Source organism: Pteropus alecto, unplaced genomic scaffold (assembly GCF_000325575.1).
Source record: "Pteropus alecto unplaced genomic scaffold, ASM32557v1 scaffold152, whole genome shotgun sequence".
NCBI lineage: Eukaryota > Metazoa > Chordata > Mammalia > Chiroptera > Pteropodidae > Pteropus > Pteropus alecto.
Window position 1 is genome coordinate 3667373 of NW_006432227.1, and position 23356 is coordinate 3690728.

A 23356-nucleotide genomic window follows, 5' to 3' on the forward strand; every position below is an offset into this window, starting at 1 on the left:
ACTGATATTAATATAGCTATTTCAGCTTTTTGGGGGGAGTGAGTGTTTGCATGGTATAGTTTTATCTTTTTACTTTTAACCTATCTTATTATATATGAACTGTATTTTTATAGACAATATAGAATTGGATCTTGCTATTTGATCCAATTGATGATTACAATCTTTAGAAGTTACACTTAAGCCATTCATATTTAATGTGACTATGGAGGTAGTCAAATTGCTACCTGTTTTCTACTCATTTTATCTATTCTTTGTATACTCTTGTGCTGCCTTATTTTACAGTAAATGACCATTATCTATTATATCATTTTACCTCCTCTATTGACTTATTGTCTCTTCTATTGACATTATTTTTACATCTTTTTATAATTTTTTTAGTAACTTCTTTAGGATTTAAAATATACATCTTTATATCTTTGATTAATCATGTTCTACTGTCAAATGATATTACTGATTCACCTGTCATATAAGGACCTTAAAACTGGCCCTAAAATGCCCTAATGCCCACAGTGTTGCTGTTATTTCAGACTAAGGATGTTGTTACCTGATGGTGATATCAAGTGTGATCTAGGTAGAGATAGCAGCCTCTCCTACATGGTTATGTTCCTTTCCCTAATCCGTATCGCAGTGGATATTTATGCTCTTTCAGACCTTTGCTCTGAGAAGCCATTGGAGTTCCTGAAGAAAGAACCTTCCAGAGGAGACAAACCCCCACAATTTCTTCAGTGCTTAGACATTTCACATGATATTGCCAGCCTGCAATCATCCTTCTTCAGTATGTCATCTACTCTAGCTAAACTCTTTTTACCAGAGTCCTGCTGTGTCTGACAATTTTGTTTTGTTTTTGTTGTTTTAAGAATATGTTTTTTATCTGTATATAACAGTACTATTGCATTATTTGGAACATTTGTCTCCTAGCTGTCGCTTTCTAAAAAAGGCAACTTCACATATGACTCTGACTAATTTAAATTCCTAAGTGTATATCAATTGCAAGACTTTTTGTGACAGTAAATGTTACACTGAAAATATTTTATGACGGAGAGTCTTTAGAGTAAAATGCTCTTAGAATACTATAAGCAAAGTTTGAACATATTAAACAAGGAAGTTTTCAAACAGAAGTAGTTAGTAAGTTCCTCACAACTGATATGTCTTTAAATAAGTACTGAAGAGAACAGTCCTATGCTGAGATCTATTCCATTACTGAAATAGCTGAAAATCAATGTTTATTGGGGGATATATAGCCAGTTGTATATTTACATTGTGCAGTATACTCTATAATACATGCTCAAGGACTTTAAATTATTATAGCTAAGTGATTTACTCTTGAAATTCAAGGATTATTGTTATGTATTTCACGCTCATATTTTATATACTAGTAAGTTCATTTGGTTCAGAGTCCTAAATGTTTCCAAATGACTTCCAATGACAAACAGTTTGGAAAATACTAACTTTGAATCTCGCTTTTTTATTACAAGAGAATAGTGAAGTAAAAAAAAATTGTTGATTTTCTGCTTACATTACAAAGTCTTCCCAATAACATTCATTGATATGAGGTTGCATTTTTTTTAAGTTCAAGGACTAAGATCATTAAAAATATAAAATATAATGTCTTAATTTTTGTTATTGTCATTAGACAACTTCTACTATAGAATGGCTATTTTTGTATAATAATCACTAACTACCACAAAAGTCAGATACACAAATATTTCTGAATATGTTAACTCAAGTTTAGCTTAATTCTAATTTTAGGAAAGGTACAGAACAGAAAAGAATGTAAAAGAAGTCAAATTTAAAGTTTTTTACAAGATATAATTTTAGATTTAAAAAATCCAGCAAAGGGAAGAGGAAGAGGTACTTAATTCAAGGTAAACCTTTCATTTTTTATCTGCTTGCTTGCTGGGGGAAAATCAGTGAGTTGACTGAGAGCAAGAGTCATGTGATAATATTGTTCAATTATTCTGAAATGGGAAATAAAAGAATATTCAACATGGATACATTAAATTATTTTATGATGAACGAATTAAATGTTTTGCATTGAGGTTTATTTTTTTTTTTAATGACAGTGTATTCATGTTAATTATGAACTGAAACAATATAAGTGGAAAAAGAGGAATCAGTGGCATTTTTTGGTCTTGAGTTGGGGGAAATACGTTTCTGCCAGTGGCAACAGATGCAATGTTCAAGGCTGTGAAAATTCATGGAACCTTTGAACAATGACAAACAGTGCAGTAGAGCTGGAGCTGAGTTTTTGTTGAGAGTAGTGAGAAGAGATGGGTCTGAGAAACAAGCAGGAGTAAAATCACAGAAGGTTTCCAATAAATTACCAAGAAGTATTTTACTTCAAACTAGACTTCAGAAGACCAGGACAGACGTAAACTGCAGAGGCATGACCATATATCATTTCAGAATAATCATGCTGGCTGCATGGAGGGTGGGCACAAGGGAAGTCATAGATAATGAGCACCAATATTAGTCCAGTGACAATAGAAACTGGGCAGAGGAGAAAGATTTAAGACAAAGTCAACAAGACTTTCTGATCGATTTGAAATGAAGGGGAGGAATTGCCAAAGGACGATTCAAGAATCACCTCAATTTACTGGCTACTGAAATAACTCATCATGCATATTTATGACTATGAATTAAGGTGAAAGAAATCTTATTTAATATTCAGATTTTCAGAATTAACCTAAACATTTCCTAATGAAGCTTGCCTATAAATTATGCTTATTTCTATTTTCTTTCCCAGTACTCAAAAGCAGTAATTTTACTTTTCATGTTATCATAATAAGTATGCTAATAAGTATGTATAAATACCATGAAAATATTAATTGCAGAATATTTCCTTCAAAAATCTTTCATATGTTTGAATGTTCAAAACATGGTTTGTGATATTAAATAGATAAAAATATATAGTTAATTCTAAAAGATACTATGAAATAGAAAAGTGCAGTCCATACAATCTAACTAAATTAAGAAAATAAAAAATTAGTGGGATATTTGTCCACATATGTTACCCACTGATTTGCATGAGTACTCATGAGAAATAAAGTGATCTTAGGCGGTAATAAAAAAAAAATACAATTACAAGATAGGAAATCAAATTCAAAGCACTCTTGTAAGATCAACATACACGATAGTTTAGTATCCTTTTCTCAATATGTTTTAAGATGAATTTGGTTTAGGACACACTGTATTTTCATGTATATTGCTATTTTTAGAAAATGATGACATATTTCATCATTTTCTCATGAGTGACTAAAATTCAAGGTGAATGTGGGACTAATCCCTCAATTTTATAGTGAGTTCTAATAGAGTTTGTATTTTGATCCCTTATTTTATCTACTTCATTGAACGATTAGCAATATTTTCATTATTTGTGATGCTGGTTTAAGCCTTTGCTGAGGAAGTGCAAATCTGTTATCTTGAGTCACAATTAGAACCAAGTAACTTTGGGAAGAGTAACTTAAAATCCCTGATTAATTGATGACTAGGAAGGGTGGCAGTAAGTGTATGGAAAAAAACATAAAACTTCAAGTCACTACTAAAGAAATATACTTTTCCTTTCCCTTTCACTTGCATCTGTTAGGCTCATTTCATTTTAGTTTCCTTTATATTAAAGTGTTTATTTGTCATATAATGGTATTTATTTATTATTTAGAACTTTTTCATCATCATTCAATTAAATCCAGTAAACATTAACTGAGTTCTTTCTAAGTCACAAGTAACATGCTGGGTTTGGAATACAACAAAGATTAAAAAACCTTCTATATCTTCAATAAAATGAGCATTAAGTGATGGATACTTACACATAAACAAATGGTTCTGTGTAAGAAAAGATAAATGCTAAGATATAAATTTTCACTAAGCTATGCTTTGGGAATTTAAAATGAATGTATTTGTCTCCCCTTTGAGTTTCAAGGACTATAAACATAAACTGTGTAGTGAATGTGAGTAAAAATTAAGATAAATATATAGTTGAAGGTAAAAATATGAAGCATTAGCCCACAGGTATGTAAGCCAATGTGTAAATGGCAATTATTTTATGGAATTATACTGAGGTATGAGAAAAAGAATGATCAAATAAGACATGGAGCTGTAGCTGAGGGATAATCTCATCCCTTCCTGAAGTGGAGATATGAGACTGGGTACAGACTCTGGAGTTAACCTGCCTTTTCCGAAACTTGATTTCACTAAAGTAGCTGGCTGCCCTTGGCCAAATTGCTTACTTCTCTCTACCTAAGTTTCTTAATTTGTAAAATGTGCTTGACATGTTATCCAGGCTCAGATGAGATGAGATATGCAAGCACTGGTCCTCTCTGGACCAAAAAATATAATCTGCTATTATTTCATTAAATCAATTATTCGTAGATACTTTATTATTCAACAGATGTTGACTTGTTCATGCTGTGCTTCAATTAATATTTCAAACAAGTGCCCTTTGGCTGGAACTCAAGTGACCATTTTTGCCTCTTGTTATTATCAATGTTTACCTTTCTTTATCATAATAAATTAAACACTCTCTTAAGAGTTTTCAATTCTAAAGTTCATTTGCGTCTAATGAACTGTTTCAACACTTATAGACCTGCTACAGTGTATATTTCTAATGAACTTCATTTCAACACTTATACACTTGCTACATTATATATTTCTAATTTATAAATTTTTTAGTCACTTGAAATTCAGTGTTACTCAACTATTCCAAGGTAAAACTCTATAAGAAGCTAGGTTTAACATTTGTTATTCCTCAAGCTTTAGAGTACAGGTAATTAGAGAATCCTAACAAATTTTAGCCTTTAGGATAAAAAAAAAGTTCCTAAGGTACAGTAGTTTGAGAGGAAAAAATTTCCCCTCTACCCTTCTTGAGTTCTTTGGCTGGACTAATAAGAAAATTTGACACAAACCAGATTCACAGGAGAAAAACAATTTAATATGTGTATGGAGGAGATCGTAAATGATATTTTGAGAAATGATGAACCAGCCAGCTTTTTCATGATTTTAGACAAAGAAACAATATATTTGTGAAGAATTGGCAGGACAAAGACACCTAGGTTTGGGTGCTCATTAGTGAGGAATCTAAACAAAATTTGGGTTTGAGTAGTAAATTAGTAAAGGAATAACAGCATTTGTTTATGTAAGCTTTTTGGCCCTGGATTTCTTAACTCTAGTGATAAGGATGTCTCTTTCTTAGCCCCTCTGGAGCAAGAAGGGCACCTTTCACAGTAGAGATTTATTGTTTGCATTCAGGGAGACAAGGGAGGGTCAACATGCCCTTCTTACACCAGCTGCTTGTCAAATAATGTTATTCAAAGTAATCAGTATGCTGTTATGGAATATTTGGGGTAGCCTGCCCTGGACCCTGACAGTGTTGTGATTTTTCTTTACTGGGAATAAATGAGGGAGGAAGGCAGGCCGTTTCTAATCTAAATAACTCCTCACAGCAGAAAGATAATGCATGGGGATAGAGGCTTGGATGAGAGTACTGAAATCTCCCTTTCCCCTGTGGTTGATTAACAGAGTTTGCCATTATCCATGGTTATCATTACCATTCTGTCATGGGGGTGGGGAGAGTACATATGGAAGTGGCTGCAGTGAACAGAGAGGAGAGTCTACTGGAAAGTACTCTGTGGCAGAGGCATGAGCCTTGAGGGGGGGACTGCATGCGTCCACGATACAGGAGATTTAACAAAACACGAAATGGATTCACTTGCAATGCTAGAATAATTAACAATGTCACAAAATATAAAATGCCTAGCTTCAACTGAGCCTCAGAATGAATCAGGAACAGAACAAATGAAAGGTCTCAACTAAGATGGAAAGGGAGATCAAAGAAAATTGATGGCAATATGAAAACAAATGGGACATGCAGACAGAGCTCTCCACAAGCATAGTCAAAGGGAAAATAAATTATAACTATAGAAAAATACTTATTTAAGTTTTTCTTTTGAGAAAACTAGCAAAAAAAAAAAAAACCCACAGAAAGAACCAAATTCAAGGTTTAGAAGAAATTTTCCCATTGAGATTTAATGATAAAATGAATTCAATAAACAGGAACTCAGAATTCAAAAAGAAAATTGCAGAAACACATGGAGAATAAAGCAAATCTCACACAGAACTAAGAAATGATTAGACATGGCAAGGAAGATAATAGATGTAGCTGAAAATGGAATTACTGACTAAAAGAAAGTAAAAACTTAGAAAGTGGTATAGTTTGAAGAAATTAGGAAGAAAGTAACAGATAACAGCGACGGTAAAAAACATCATCCAATTTAAATATAATTGGTATTTCTATATACTTTAACAATGAAAAGAAAAATATTTTAAAATAGTGTATTTTTCTGAAAAGAAATTTATAAAGGTAATAACTGAATTTGAAGTCCATAAGAGCACTTTGGAAAATGATACAGATAGTTGACACTGAGACATATACATTTTAAGTTTCAGAACTTCGAGAATAAAAAAAAAAATAAGCAAGCAGGCAGAAAGAAGCAATTCACTTTCATGGGATGAAATGCAAGCTGGGCCCAGATCTCCTGTGAGTGCCAATCAGTGCCAGAAGGTAAAAGAGCCATCGTCACATTTCTCAGTTAAATAAAATGAGACTCTAATTAAGATGTTCAGCTATAAAAACAGGACTTAGCATTGTCAAACCTGAAAAGTTAAAAAAAAAAAAAAACTAACACCTATTTGTCTTTCTTGAAGACAAAATTCAGCCAAACTAAGGACTCAGAGAAGCAAACAGAAGACTACTGTAATATTTCTGTTACTACTGTAACAGAAAACAGAGGAGTCATGTCTGAAAACTTTTTCTGAAATTGTAATATTAAGTTTGTACACAGCCTTTTTTTTTTTAACTGAACACATGTAATGCTCAAGCATTCACAAACATGCAGAAACTCAGACACCTATAAACTGCTTTCACAAATATTAAAAACAAAGCAAAACAACAACAAACTATACAGTTAATTCAATGAACTAAAAGATGAATGGAACAAAGTAGCTCATGCCTAGAGAAGCTTTAGCAAAGTGACTGGTGGCCATGCTGAATACTATAAGGACTCAAACATGTGCAGCACGAAGGAAAACTAAGAAATGTGAAGACTTTGATATATTTGAATTGCTATTGATGTAGTAATGGAAAATATTAGAAAAATTCTTTAAACCAGGAATGGATGAAATACTAATATAGATCCTGAGGCAATCTCAATCTGGCCTTATATGGTGAAAGGACTTTAATCTATTTTAAAATATAATTTATATTAAACAACCATAGAATTTAAGGCTATAGCAGAAAAATTTAAGTAACAAAAATGATGAAAATTGAGAGATAATAGATGGTGATGTGGGAGGAAATTTAAATGAACTAATTTCCTGATCTTTCAAAAAAGGATTTAATCCCAATTCAAATTACGAAAAAAAGATAATGCTCTAAATGCTTTAATTTTTTCATAATATACTTTTTTTAACTTTTGAGGAATGTTTAAAAAGAATCTTGTATATGAATAATATAAATTTGTATCTGAAATTCACCATATCTTTCAGTATGATTTTCTTTCTTTGAGTACTTCAAATCCAAGTAAAAGTGTATTTTATTAATATAGCATGCATATATTAACTTAAATAAAGGTATATGTAAATATATTATTGGGGGGCGATCTCAGAGAACAATGGTGAAGAATAATGGGAGAGAAACAGAACTAGAGGGAGGGCCAAACCAGAGAGATATGATTAATATTTCCATCACTCTTATCTATTGGTTGCATGATTACAAAGGACTATCTGAGAAGTATTGTGAAGTGTATCTCAGGACCAGGGAACTAAAGAAGAATGCATTGATCCATCAGCTCTCATTCTATATTTTTCAAAGATTTACTACATAATACACTAATTCCCCTTCACTTGGGGTCACATATGTGAGGAAGCCAGGTTGTATTTACAGTGATTAACTGTCCTGATTTTTCTAGGACTGAGGGAGTTCCTGAGAGACTTTTGGTCCTAAAAACAGGAAAGGCCTGGGAATCCTGGAATGAGTTGATCTGGTCACCTTTATTCTAGCTCGTGCCTTAGTTCAAGGAAAAAAGACATGGTGGAGGCAAGAGGCATTGATATGGACTTGAGGTGAGAGCCTTTACACTGAATAACCAGTTACTTCAGTAGTGGTGGAATAAGAGAGTAAAACAACATCTGAAGTGATGTATAGAAACAGTGGTGTATAGTAAAAACTAAGATGTTGTACTTCTCCAATAGTTCTAGCTCTCATGTAAAAAAATGGGTCTGAACTAAGGGGAGCTGTCTTGTAGGACTGAACTTTTAACCTCTGGAATCTGATACTATCTCCAGGTGCATAGTGTCAGAATTGAGTTAAATTACAGGACATCTAGCTGGTGTTAGAGAATTGTTTGTGGAATGTATGAGAAACCCCTTCCCTCACATATGTTGAAATTAGGGCTAGAACCCCATATTTTTTTTCTTTAAATCAGTATAAGGACATTTCTGATGAAAGTATGGTCAAAGAAAACAAAGGAAAAATGAAGAAAATGGTTCTCCATAGTCTCATAGAATTTATAGATATCATCTTTATAAATAGTAGGTAAAATGAACAATGAGAAACAAAGGTTTCAAGAAAACTTTATATGATGCCCAAATAATATGGAAGCGAGTTGGAAAATGTCAGAATGTGACAAAAAATAAAAAGCCAGTGCAGAAAATAAATGCTTATTATAGATAAGAAATGTTAGATGTTCATAAGTAGTTATGAGGGTGATTATGAGTAAAAGAGGAAGAGGGAGAGGAAATTATGCATTTATGCATTTTATTCAATACTAGATTCCTATTTTGTCGATTTTAGGTTCTATTTTCTTTCCCTTTTCATGGAATAAAAATATCATTTTTTTCTAAAATAAGCAAAACAATATGTATGATGTATTTTTTTATGGGGGTGGGGGAGGGACATTTTAAAAAGGTGAATCTACTGCCCAGCTTCTAGAACAAAAATAAAATCTTGACGTTTCTCACTAAATAGGTCATACCAGAAATATGTTTTTTTTCCTGTGTTTCTAAAAAAGTACTTTTAGATAAAAGCATAAAATTATTTAAAAGAGTAATGCATTAAAAAAATTGGAAATTTTGTGATAGTGATTAGCAGACAAAGAGGAAAAGTGACAGTCTAATCCTCAAGGGTATAGTAAGTGCAAGCCTATCTTCATGTTGTTACCCCAGGGGACTTCGTGCTCAGAATAAGGAGAAGCAGAGGAAAGTGAAGTAGAGATGAAAACAAAATAATTTATTAAAGTTTTTTATGAGACAACTGTACTAGTCATCTGACCAGTCCACTTCCCATCAATATATTGATGCATCAAGACTGGAAGCATCAGGCATTTTTCCTAAAGCAAAGCATTAAAATGCTTACCCTTAAAATAGCACTGTCAAATAGATATTTTAGAGACAATGTCAATGTTCTGTTATCAGCTCTGTCTAATATGGAAACCACTGTCGCATGCCATTATTTTAATATTGCTAATGTTAAATAATTTTAATATTGCTAATGCTAATTTGGCTATTTAAGTATTTAATTTTACTTAAATGTGCATTCTAATATCATTTAATTTTAATCAATTTACTTAATTTACTTTTAAAATTTGGGCTTCTAGGAAGATGATGTGAATGTACTTTTCTCTATTTTCCTTACTAAGCACAACTAAAAACTCTGGATATTATATGTAAAATAAAAAACACACACACTCACACACACACACACACGCACACACACGCACACACGCACACACAACTCTGAAAGATAAAGAGAAGCCATATATCAGATAAGGAATTTGGTGCCAAGGAACAACATAGTGGTGAGTTCCGTGGGTTTGATTTTTGCTTAATATGTCTCAGAATTAGATCTGAAGAAACTGGAGACTTGGAAATGCCAACTGGCCCAGACAATAAAAACCCTGCTGAAAGTCTGCTCTCTTAAGCCAACAAACTGAGAAAGAACAGCCCAGAAAGATTAAAAAAAAAAAAAATTGGCAATAAATGTTCCACTACAGAAAGCACTACTAAAAAAAAATAGTGTCCCTGCTCCTCCCATTGAAGAAGAGTTAAGAAAGGCATGCTGAAAAGGCACCTGAAGAAATAATGGCTGAAGAATACCAACCACATTTGGCAAAAGACATAAACATAAAAAATGAAACCGAACAAATTCTAAAAAGGAAAATTTAAAAGAAAATCACATTGAGACACAACATATTGAAATTTCTAAAACATAAAAATCTTGATAGAAGCAAAAAAAAAGGAAAAAAAGAAAAAGAAAAAAAAAAGACAGCTAACCAAAAAAGGCGGGGGGGGGGGAACCAATAAGAATGACAGCCAGTTTCCCACAAATAATAGCTGAGGCAAGACAAAAATGACATAACAGTTTTTAAAAGCTGAAAGAAAAGAACTGTCAATCCAGAATATTATATCCATTGAAAACATCTTTCATGAATGAAGAAAAAATCTCCTTAGAAGAAAATTAAAAGATTTGTTGCTACCACATAGAAAGGAAATGATAAAAGCAGAAAACTTGGAAATTGGAAGGAAGAAAGAACATAAGAAGCAAAACAAAAAAATTATATATACAAAAGACTTTCTTTCTCTTGAATTTCTAAATTATTATTGTTTGAAGCAATAATTACATAATTATTTAATATGGTTTTAAATATACATAGAGGAAATATTTAAGATAATTGTATTATAAATTGGGAAATGTAAAGTGACTTAATGGGTAAGATTTCTAAGGTTTATTCAAACTAGTAAAATGATGACATCAGTGCTAAGTTTTGTGTATATAATGTAATAACTAGAACCACTACAAAAGTAAACTGACAGATGAACTCAAAAATATTAGCTAAATCAAAATAGAATTCTAAAGGAAAATATTCAAGTAACCCATAAGATAGCAAACAAAAAACAGAACACACGGAAAAATAGAAAACTAAATGGGTAGGTTTGAGCCTAATTATATCAAAAATTACTTAAAATGTAAATATATAATACTCCACTTAAGAGAAAGAGATAGAAGATATTAAAAAACATTACCCAATTATATACTGTCTACACTAAATACTTCAAATATAAGCATGTTGCAATGAATAAGATGGAAAAACTCACTGTTATGCAAAAAATGCAGGAATAATCATATTTATATCATTAAAAAGTAGATTAGAACAAACAAAATTATCAGAGATGGGAAATTTTATTATTATGAATGGACCAATCCACCAATATGACATAACAATCCTAAATGTATATGTAGCGAAGAGCTACAAAACAGGTAATACAAAAAGACACAACTTACAGGAATTATAAACAGATCCACAGATGGAGCTGGTGACTCCAGCACCCCTCTCTCAATAACTGATAGAACACCCAAAAAATCTTCAAGATTATAGATCTCAAAAACATCAAAAACCAAGAGAATATTGACATTTATAGATCACTCTATCCAACAACAGCAGAATGCATGCTCTTTTTCAAGCACCCATGGAATATATACCAAGATAGAATACATCTTGGGCATAAAACATAGCTCAAAATAATTGAGTTGAAATCATACACAGCAAGACCTCTAGATGCAAGAAAATAAAACTAGAAATCAATAACGGAAGGACAATAGGAAAATCTTGATGTCTCAAGAAAAACTTTAAAAATGAATTAAACTGCATGGAAATGCAATACAACATTTCAAATCTGTGGAATTCTGTTAAAACAATGCCAAGAGAAAAAATAACATAACAATGGCATATTTTAGAAAAGAAGAAATAAAAGAACAAAGTAAACCTGAAGCAAGCAGAATAAAAGAAATCATAAAGAACAGTAATCAATGAAATCGAAAAATAGGAAATAATTGAGATAATCGATAAAACAAAGAAATGTTTCTTTGAAAAGATTAATAAAATTGACCAACCTCTAACAAGAATGATAAAGTAAAAGGACAATTTATGAATATCAAAGTAAGAAGAGAGGATATAACTATAGATTCTGCAGACCGCGAAAAGATACTAAGTGTATGCTATGAACAACTCTACAAACATAAATATGACATATTAGATGAAATGGACTAATTCCTTAACACACTTGCCACTATGAAATAGATGACTTGCATAGTTCTATAATCAATAAAAGAATTTGCTATTTAAAAAAAAAAAAATCCCCAAAGCAAGTCTCCAGTTATATTTGGTTTCATTAGAAACAATACCACATATTTAGAGAGTTAAGAGATTTCTTCAAAATCTCTTTTAAAAAACAGACCAGAAAGAAACACTTTACAATATATTTTATGACTGTACTATTACAGTTATACCAAAACAACAAAAAGACAATGCACAAAAAGAAAACTACGGACTAATATCCATCATGAAATAAATGCAGAAATCCTTAGCAAAATATTAATAAGTAGACTAGAGGAAAATATAAAAATAATTGTATACCTTTATCAATTAATATTTACTCTTGGAATGCAAGGCTGGTTCAATATTTGGAAAATATCAATGTAATCCATCCAATTAATATCCTAAAAAAGAAAATTTTCATGGTAGTATAATTCAATGCAGTAAAACTTCACAACCCATTCAGAATATATTAAAAAAAAAACTTAGAAAAATGGGAATAAATAAGAACTTTTTCCACTTGATAAAGAGCATCTATGAAAATTAAAAAGGAAAGCAAAAACAAAAATCCCACAGTTGACATTATACTTATTGGTGAAAGATTACATTATTTCCCCCATTAAGATCAGGAATAAGGCAAGGATAGTCATTCTCATTACTCTCATTTAATATAATACGAGAAGTTCCAGCAAGTGCAATTAGGTAAAAAAAAAATTTTTAAGTTATTAAAAGAAAAATAGATGGGAAAGGAAGAAGTAAATTGTCTTTATTTGCAAATGACAGGATTATATACAAAGAAAGGTCTAATAATTTACATATGTATACAATAAAAAAAATACCTTCCTAGGATTAATAAGTTTAGCAAAGTTACAAGTTATAAGCATAAAATATTAATTGTGTTTCTATATTGCAGGAATCAAGAAATGGACGCTAAAATTAAAAACTGAATGTCATTTATATTACTAAAGAAGTGAAATACAGGTAAAATAACCAAATATTTATAAGACTTGCATTAGAAAACTATGAAATACTGATGGAATAAAAATCTAAATAAATGAAAAGACGTATAGTGTTGTAAGTTGAAAGATTCAGCTTGGTTAGTATTAATTAGTTTGCGACAGCTGTTGTAACAAAGTATCAAAGACTGAGTAGCTTAAATAACAGAAATATGTTTTCTCACAATCCTGGAGGCTAAATCCAAGATCAAGGTATCAGTAAGATTGTATTTTTCCTAAGGCTTCTCTCCTTGACTCATAAATGGTCATATTCTCTCTGTGCCTTTGTACTGTCTACTTCTGTTTGTCTGTGTTCTAATTGCCAGTCATATTGGATTAGAGTCTATTCTAATTACTTTATTTAACTTAATTACCTCTTTAAACACTCTTTATCCAAATACAGTCACATTCTCAGAATGTTAAGCTTAAGGGTTAAGACTTCAACACATGGATTTTGGAGAGGAACAATTCAGCTCATAAAAATAAGAATGCTAATTCTGCCATAATTTATATGTAGTTTAAAGTAATTTCTATTAAAACATCAGCAAGAATTTTTATATAGAATGATTTTAAACTATATATGGAAACCATCAAAGGAACTAGACAATCTAAGAGTTTTGAAAATAAAGAATACAGTGGAAAGAATCAGTGTACCCAATTTTAAGACTTATTATACTATCTATAGTAATCAAGACTATGTGGTATTGGTAGAATAAGCACATGAGTCAATGGAAGAGAATGAGACTTCAGAAACAAACCTACAAATATGCCCAAATAATTTTTGAGGATAGTGGAAAAGAGCAATTCAATAAAGGAAAGACAGTCTTTTCAACCAATGGAACTAAAACAATTTGATAGATAAGAAAATTGATCTTTGACCTAAGTCATAAATCTTGCACAAAAATTAACTCAAAACAGATTATAGAGGTAAATATAAAATGTAAAATATAAAACTTTTAGCCCCAAACTTCAAAGGTCTTTGAAATCCTGTGTGTTCTTAGACTTTGACACCAAAAGCACAATTCGCAAAAAGAAAAATTGATAAATAGACCTCCATAAGAATTAAAAACCTTTTGCTCTATGAAAGACCAGTTATTAATAGCGTAAGACAAACTGCAGAGTGGGAAAAATATTTGTAAACTACATATGTGATGAAGAAAGACAAGCATGTGCAATATATAAAAACTCATAAAACTCCACAATAATAAATAAATAAATAAATAGATAGATAGATAAATGACAAGCAGCACAATTAGAATTATACAAAAGAAACAAAAAAGAAATTTCACCTATGATACAGATGGAAAATAAGCATATGAAAAGATGTACAACATGAGCCATTAAGGAAATGCTAATTACAACTACAATAAGATATGATTATATACATAGAATAATGGGCAAAATAATGCCACTAGAGTGACAATACCAGATGCTGGCAAAGATGTAGAGAAATTGAATCTCTCATATGTTGTTGGTGAGAATTCAAATTGGTACAGCCACTATGGAAATTAGTTTGGCAGTCCCTTAAGAAAGAAACATGCAATTATGATATGATCCAGCAATTCCACTCCTGAGCATTTATCCCAAGGAAATTAAAATATATATTCACAAAAACTTATATCTGCATTACCTCTTGCCACTGCTAGTTAATCTATAATTATCTCAAAATGAACATTTTATTTAAAATTAATTACATTTAAATCCTAAATAGGAATAGTAGTCTGATTATTGATATAGTATTATAAAGCCTTTATCAATTTGGCGTTTGTGTTGTCAAGAGCTAGGTATGCTGCTGTGACTATGTCAAAAGATTATTCTGTGCATCTTCTCATCCTGCAATACTCTACGTAAGTACAGACCTAACTACAAGACAGACCTATTTAGAATCAGTTGAAGGAACAGATATTATCTAATATCTATCTATATATCTATATATTATATGTTAGCTGTTAATTTCATAACATAGGAAGACCCTTTACCGTGAGCTTAAGTGAAGAAAAAAACTAAATTTGTAAGTTAAGCAAAAGAAATTTGAGAGAGAGAGAGAGAGAGAGAGAGAGAGAGAGAGAGAGGGAAAGGAAATCCAACAGAGCAGATAATGAAATTCTGGTGCAAACCATTTCAGGTATTTTTAAGAAAATAAGGCATTAGAATAGAATGATAAGCATGATTTAAAACAACAACAAAAAACTGTTGAGGACAAAAGCAGTATGCGAAATTTTTAAAAGTCAATACAGACTTTAAAAATGAAAGAAATAAGATAAAAAATTATTTTCCAAATATGATTTAAAATAATTTTTTACCAATTGAAGAAATCCTTTTAACTTAATAATCTCTCTCAAGTGATATTTGGATTGTGAGTTTGTACTCCTAGAGATGGAAAGCTAACTGGTATTTCATTACTTAATATGCTCACAACCATAATAATGCAAATATTGTTTATTGGCCTTTAATTTTGAGAATCAAAATAAAATAATCATCAAATACAGAAATGGAAGAGAAGACTTGAGAAAGTTAAATATTCATATTTGATATTAGGGGAATAATCATTGTTATCTGATATTAATAAATACAGAAAATAACATTATTTTGGAAGGGAAATAACCAAAATATAAACAATTAAAGACGTCCTCTGCAGAGTAGATTTAGAAGTGAAGAAGTGGTTATGAAACTGTCAATTTTCAATATAAGACATCTTTAATGTTATTTTTTAATGTGCATATATTACTTGATACAAGTAATATATAATGCTATTTACTTATAAACGATAGTGACTTTTGATATGAGGATGCTTATTTTTGAATTTATATGAAAAATTTTAGAATAGAAACAACTTACCAAATTGGAATGTAATGCATATATCCATTTTTTCTAGCATTTTTTTTATGTATTAATATCTTATTTTTCCTTGCTTTATATTGCTGAGTTTGAAATTTCACTCACCAGAGGCTTTTTGTTTCATCCTAGCTACTTGGCTAGCAGCTGCTTCTATTTGCAAGCATATATCATGTGAATTACAAGTAAATAAAATAATTTGCCTTCAATTAGACTAAATTTTTACCAAGTGGATTCTTGTGCCCTGATTATGCCTTCATAGTCTAAATAGCCACACTCACAACTCAAATGTGCTTTTAATTTAATTAATTATTCTTTTTAGTAAGGAAACTTTGTTTTATATAAACTATGATGTCATTAAAATAGCTGTGATAAAAATAAGAATTGCCTTGTATTAAGAATAACAATTAATAGTAACATTTAAATAGTATTACCATGCAAAGTATAATGTTTATTTCTAATTTTAAAGTTAAAAATCTTAAAATCTTCCTGGCCTTATTTTCAAGAAAAGTCAATATTTAAAAATGGATGCATGTGAGATAAATCATCCAATTATTTTATTTCTATGTTTAAATCTCCTAGTTTTCTGGCAAGTCACTATGGCTTCATTCCCACTAGAGAGTGTCTGGCATCTCCAATCTTATCCCAGAAACCCAAAATTATATTGTCTGAAATAATTATCCAGGCAGGTGTTTTTTATTTTATTCCCATAAATTTAATATTAACCTATGATGTTACTTATCTTTTCAGCTAGACATCATACCACATACCTTACAAATACATTTATTACAGTTTAAAGGATATTTTTCTTCCCTGTTTGACTAGTTTTCTACCATTTCTTTCCCCCGATAATGAATATAATTAAAAATAATCATTGACTATTTGATTTAATTCAGAAAATCATCAGGAATTATTATTTCCTGATAAGGACACTTTTGTTAAAAACATGATTTTTTAAAAAGGTCAAAATGATCAATATAATAAACCTTGAAATATTTTATTCTCTGAATTTAGAAATTTAAGCTATGACAGGATATAACTTTTTTATTTTATAAAATGTATGCAAAAATAATAGCAAGTTTTAAAGTAGTTAACTTTATTATCCCACAGGAACATGAAAATTAAATAATTCGATGAGAAAATATTTCATAATCCAATAGGATAATCAGTTCTATCAATATTCACAAGTCTTACCTATAAATTTATAATGCAAATATATGTATAATGTTTTTTAATATTTTTCAATTAAAATTAGGAATCAAGAGAACATAATATTTTTGATAATGAAGCATTTTTACCATGTTACTTTTATTCTTCCATTATACTTCTCCAATATAAAAGTTATATTCTATTTTATTACCATATTTATGAATTAAAAATCTTCTTTGCTTAATTTCTCCATATCAAGAAAATGAAAATTGAGTGATACATTTTCATTTATTTATCAATTTCAAATTTTTATAATTTTAATTTATTTCTCAAATATAAATAATTATAATTATAAATATGTTATAAAATGAGAAAGAGTGGAATTTATATTTTGTGAATTTGTGTTAATGATACTTAATTTTATTTACATTTATTTTCGATTTGAAATAAATGCTATCACAAGAGACAAAGGACTTTATGTAATTCTAAAAGAGTCAATCCATGAGGAAGATGTAATAATCATAAATATATATGCATCCAACAGCAGAACATCTAAATATGTAAAGCAAACATTGACAGAACTGTTGAGAAAATACACCACAATGCAATAATATTAGGCAACTTCAATCTTCCACTTTTAATAACAGAGAAAACATCCAGACAGAAGATTAATAAGAAAATTTTAATGAATAACACTATAGACTAAAGGAACCTAACAGACATAAAAGAACATTCTACCGAACATCAACAGAATATACATTCTTTTAAACTGCTTATGTTTTCCAGGATAGATCACATGGTAGGTTACAAAACAAGTCTTAACAACATTAAGAAGGTTGAAATTATACCAAGTATCTTCTCCTATCACAATGGAACAAAAATATAAATAAATATCGAAGAAAACTAGAAATTTTACAAATTTGTGGAATTAAACTATCTTCAGAGGAACAAAGTTGGAGCTATTGCATTTCCTGATTTCAAAATATAGTTCAAAGTTACAGTAATCACAACACTATGGTACTGGCAAATAGACAGACATATAAACCAATGGAACAGAATAGAGAACCAGAAATAAATTTACATATATATGATCAACTAATATTTAACCAGGGTGCCAACAATACACAATAGGCAAAGGATAGTCTTTTCAACAAATGGTGTTGGGAAAGCTGGATATCCACAGGCAAAATAATGAAATTTATACCTTACATTACACCATATACAAAAATCAAATCAAAATGGATTAAAGATAAGACTTGAAACTATAAAACTTCTGGAAGAAAATAAGAGAAAAGCTTTATGATATTGGTCTTGTTGATGATTTTTTAGATACAACATGAAAAGCCCAGGCAATAAAATAAAAAATAAGCAAGTGGGATTACATTTAACCACAAAGTTTCTGCATAGGTAAGGGGACAATCAGTGGAGTGAAAGGCAACCTATAGATTGGTGGAAAATATTTGCAGACCATATATTTGATAAGGGCATAATGTCAAAAATATGTAAGAAACTACTATATTTTATAATAATAAAAGAGCTAATGACCCAATTAAAAAATGGCCTAAGGAGTAGATTAGACATTTTTCCAAAAAATATATACAAAAGACCAACAAGTATATATTTTTTAAAAATGCTCAATGTCACTAATCATCAGGAAAATGCAAATCAAAACCACAGTGAGCTATCACCTCACACCTGTTTGGATGGCTATTATAAAGGGGAAAATAAAGGGCAAGTGTTGCTTGAAATATGTGTCATAGTTTGAAGTCTGTACCATAGATACTGTGTTAAAACTACTAAATTTAACTATTTTGCTTATATTTACATTCCTCAAAGACTTGAGGAAAAAAGTTGGTGGTAAAAGTTCTGCCTCATTTCAGCAGTAAACTGTACATGCAAAGCCTCTGAAATTCATTGATGTCTCTTGTTAATACATATTTTGTCTATCTATGCTAGGTAGGAACTACAGATTAATATTTTATTCTCTATTTTTTATTGCATTTAACACAGTACCAGAAGGGACATTACATAACAAACTAATAAGTGAAGTCTTTGTTAGCTATTTGATCAAATATGTTTCATGAAAACTGCCTAGAAACATCAAAACAATTAGGCAGACCCAAAATTCAATCTGAGCTAGCATTCATATTCAAAGATTTGCATTCAGGTAAGTTCAGAGACTAAATATTATATTTTGATTTGTTTTGAAGTGGCCATCTGCCCATATCAAAAAGCTACTACAGCAGCTTGGCAGGCAGATTAAAGAACTAAAATAACTATTTTATGTAGGTTTGGTTCATAGGCAACCCAGTGTTGCTTGGAAAGCACAAAAAGTAATGTTCACGGCCTCTGGTACTTTACCAAGTTGCCACCCAAAAGGGCTATAACTTCTAAATTGTCAAAAATTACAGCTTTCATAAGAACCTTTTTAAGAAACTTTATAAATATGTATCGAACTTTAAATATCAACAGCCAACATGTTTTAAAACAGCATAAAAATCTAATAAAATATTGTGGAAAATTACATGATATAATAATCCTGATTATAATAATCTATAATTTATAACCTGACATATTTAAAATACTCTTTTTGATTAAAAAGGGGCTTCAAAGATATCAATAGTTTCATTTGTACATTAAATATTTGTGTGATTTATGTGATGCTCAGTAGTCTAATTTTTATTTTTTTTAAAGCAACTTAACGCCACAAAGACTTACTTTATTAGAATTGGAGGACATATAAAGAGCTTCCCAGACCATGAAATGCTAAAGGAGTTCATAAACACCAAGCCAATATTACAAGAAATGTTGGAGGAACTTCTTAAAGAAGAAGGAGGAGGAGAAGGAGGGGAAGGGGGAGAGAGAAGGAGAGTGTGAGGAGAGGGGGAAAGGGGAGAAAAAGGAGGAGGGAAAGGATGAATAATGAAATGTCAGCAACTATATATCTAGCTGCAATTACTTTCAATGTAAATGGATTAAGTGCTCTAATCAAAAGATAGGGTGGCTGAATGGATAAGAAAACAAGACCCTTACATATGTTGCCTACAAGACACCCACTTCAGATCGACACTCATAGACGCAAAGTAATGGTATGAAAAAGATATTTCATGAAAATGAAAACAAAGCAATATAAAAAGCTAGGGTAGCGATACTTATATCAGCCAAAATGGACTTTAGAACAAAGTCTATAACGAGATAAAGAAAAACTCAGTAATTCCACTTCTGGGTATTTAACCAAAGAAACCCAAAATACTACTTGGAAGGGACTTGTGAATCCATATGTTCATTGCAGCATTATTTACAATAGCCAAAATATGGAGGCAAACGAGGTATCCATCAATAGAGGAATGTATAAAGAGGTGGTACATATATATAGAATGGAATATTAATCAGCAACAAAAAGAAAGAAAGAAATTTTGCCATCTGCAGCAATATAAATTGACCTAGAGGATATTGTGCTGAGTGGAGCAAGTCAAACAGAGAAAGACAGATGTCATATGATTTCACTTATCTGTGGAATGAAAAACAAAATAAATGAAGAAACAAAACAGAAATTCATAGATAGGGAGAACATTTTGATGGTTGCCAGATGGGAGGGGTTTGGGGGGATGGATGAAAAACATGAAAGGATCAAGAATTGGTAGTTACAAAATAGTCATGGAGATGTAGAGTATATCATGGGGAATATAGTCAGTTCTATTGTAATAAATATGTATGGTGTCAGATGAGTACTGAATTTATTACGGTGATCATAAGTTACATAAATGTCTAATCACTGTATTAGAATTAAAGTAAAAAAAATAAAATAAAAGAAGACTTACTTTAGTCATGCCTTGCTGGAATTTAAGTAGAAAGCCTTTATCTTCATCCTTTCTGCCCCTCCTCCTCCCTTCTAAATTCCTGTTTTCAACCTTCTCTCAAGTCTGTGCCCATGACTACAGGCCTTTGCAGTTGCTCTTCTTGAAAGAGTAGCCATTGAAAGAAGTTAAAGGTGCCTCTCAGGTAGCAAGTTGGGGTTGGATGAGGAAGAGTGAGCAAGAAGACAAGCTCTCTTGGTATTCAGAACTTGGAGAAGAGCTTGTAGTACACAGTGGACCACCACCTGAGCTCCAGATGCAGGCCGGCAAGGAGAAAGGCAACCCCAGTATAGGCCTAGAAAAAAGTGGATGTGGCTGCGCTTCTGCGAGCTCATCAACCAGATTATAAACACCAAGAATAGCAGGAGGATGTTTCCAGTGCTGAAGGTGACCCCAAATATATGGACCCCAAAGCCATGTATTCTTTCCACTTGGACTTCGTGGTGCTGGACAACTATCTGTGGAAGTACATGAACAGAGACTGGGTACCTGGGGGTCATTCTGAGCTACAGATATGTTGTAGCCGCTAGCCCCCGAAAGACACACGGACCACCAGAAATCAGTGAGTTATAGGAAACATGCTCTTTATTCAGCCAGCTGGGTCTGCCAGGGGTACGCAGACCCCAAATTAAGCAGCCCCGAAATGTAGAGGTTCAGGGTTTTTAAGCCCTAAATCCCATTCCTCATTCTGTCTTAAACACAAAGGTCTATTTTTCTCCTATTCACTACCTGTCAACCCACTGGTCAGGTGTGCAAGCGGGGGTACAAAAGCAGAAAGCTTATTGTTAGAATGTTATGTTTCCATGGGTGATAGTCTATGTTCCCATGGGCAATAGCCAAGCAGTAATTTTCCAGCCAGCACAGATGCCCAGCGGTGTCTACATTCACCCTGACACTCTGAACTCAGGGGCCTACTAAATGAATGTTCCTGTATCTTTCGGCAAAGTTAAACTCATCAACAAGCTCAACAGAGAGTGTCAGATCATACTGAGCTTCTTACAGAATTTTAAATTCACGTAGTAAGAGTTGAGGGTCTACATGGGATGATTACCAGCCATTGCATTCCCAAGACTGAGTGCCTATCTATGATGGCTTATCAGATTGAGGAGACCATAGCTCTTCAAACTAAATACAATCAACTTGCAAAGGCTTGCCTTGATGCAAAGAGAAACAGAGGTCGCAAAGATGAGATGGAGGAATCCAGAAACAAGAAGCAATCCGGGTATTTTTAATGAAATGGCTTATTTCTGGAATCAGTACTTTCTGTCCACTGCCAATTCACACCCTTGGTTTGAAGGTCCTCTCTCACTTTTCTCCACACATGGCTGTGAAAGATACTCTATCCTGAGGAACCACAGTTCACCCTCTCCTCGCCTCAGCCCATACACTCATTGCAACAATTGACAATAGTTTTTTTTTTTTTTTTTTACTTCAGGTCTTATTTTTAATAAAACATATTAGTCTGACAGTTCCAGGGTACAAAATGAACCAATATTATACTGATTAATGATAACAGCACACAAATCAAGCCTTCCTGAAAGGAACAGTCTCCTCCTTGATGCCCTCTTTGGTTACACTGCAGTAGGTCCCCGATGTCTCTTGGACATAGAAATGAAGATGTCTTTCACATGCCATATCTGTCCAAGGGCAGTGGGATATGTTTCACATTCTTCTTATTTTGAAAAACAACCTAGTTGGCAAGCAGGGTCTGTAACATGACACTTGCTGAGACTCCAGCCTTGAAGGAGTCTCTCTGGTGGGACCCCTCCGGGTCAAAGCTGTACACGGCTCACTTCCCTTCTTTAGCAAGTCCCTGAATGATGTAAATATTGTATGGAAAGAAGTACTTTGAATAGAAAATCATTCAACGACATTGCAGCAACAGCACACATAGTCATGGCCTTATGATTGAAATGCTTATACATCTTTAGTTTGGCTTCAATAATCTTTGTCAGGATAAGACAGTCTCCATGAAAATTGTCGAATTCAATGGTTGTTTTGGAAAATTAAATACAATAGCAAGTTTTTAAGTTTTCTGCCTAATACTTTCAAATTCCAGTCTTCTGTTAAATGACTATGCACCTAGAAATATTTATTTTGGAAAAAGAATAAGCAAACTCTTTCGCACAGAATGAAAAACTTTAAGTTGGATTACACAAAGGAACACATACTTTTCAAAGGAGAGTGATTTTAAAAGCTTATAAGCTTATAATGACTTAGCAAAGGTTTTCTGAAGATCAAATGCTTCTTAAATGCCCCCTCTTTTAAGTGGTAATTTCTAAATTAATTGGAAGCATGCAAAATGATTTTAAATAAATGATTTAAAAATCAACTTTAAATTATTTTAACTGGCTCTTTAAGTTTTACATTAATAAAT

At 31.7% G+C, this 23356-nt stretch overlaps 1 pseudogene; it reads left to right on the forward strand.

Moving 5' to 3' along the window:
* The first annotated feature begins 534 nt into the window (after positions 1-534).
* LOC112475825 lies at positions 535-22383 on the forward strand (annotated as a pseudogene).
* The last annotated feature ends 973 nt before the right edge of the window (positions 22384-23356 follow it).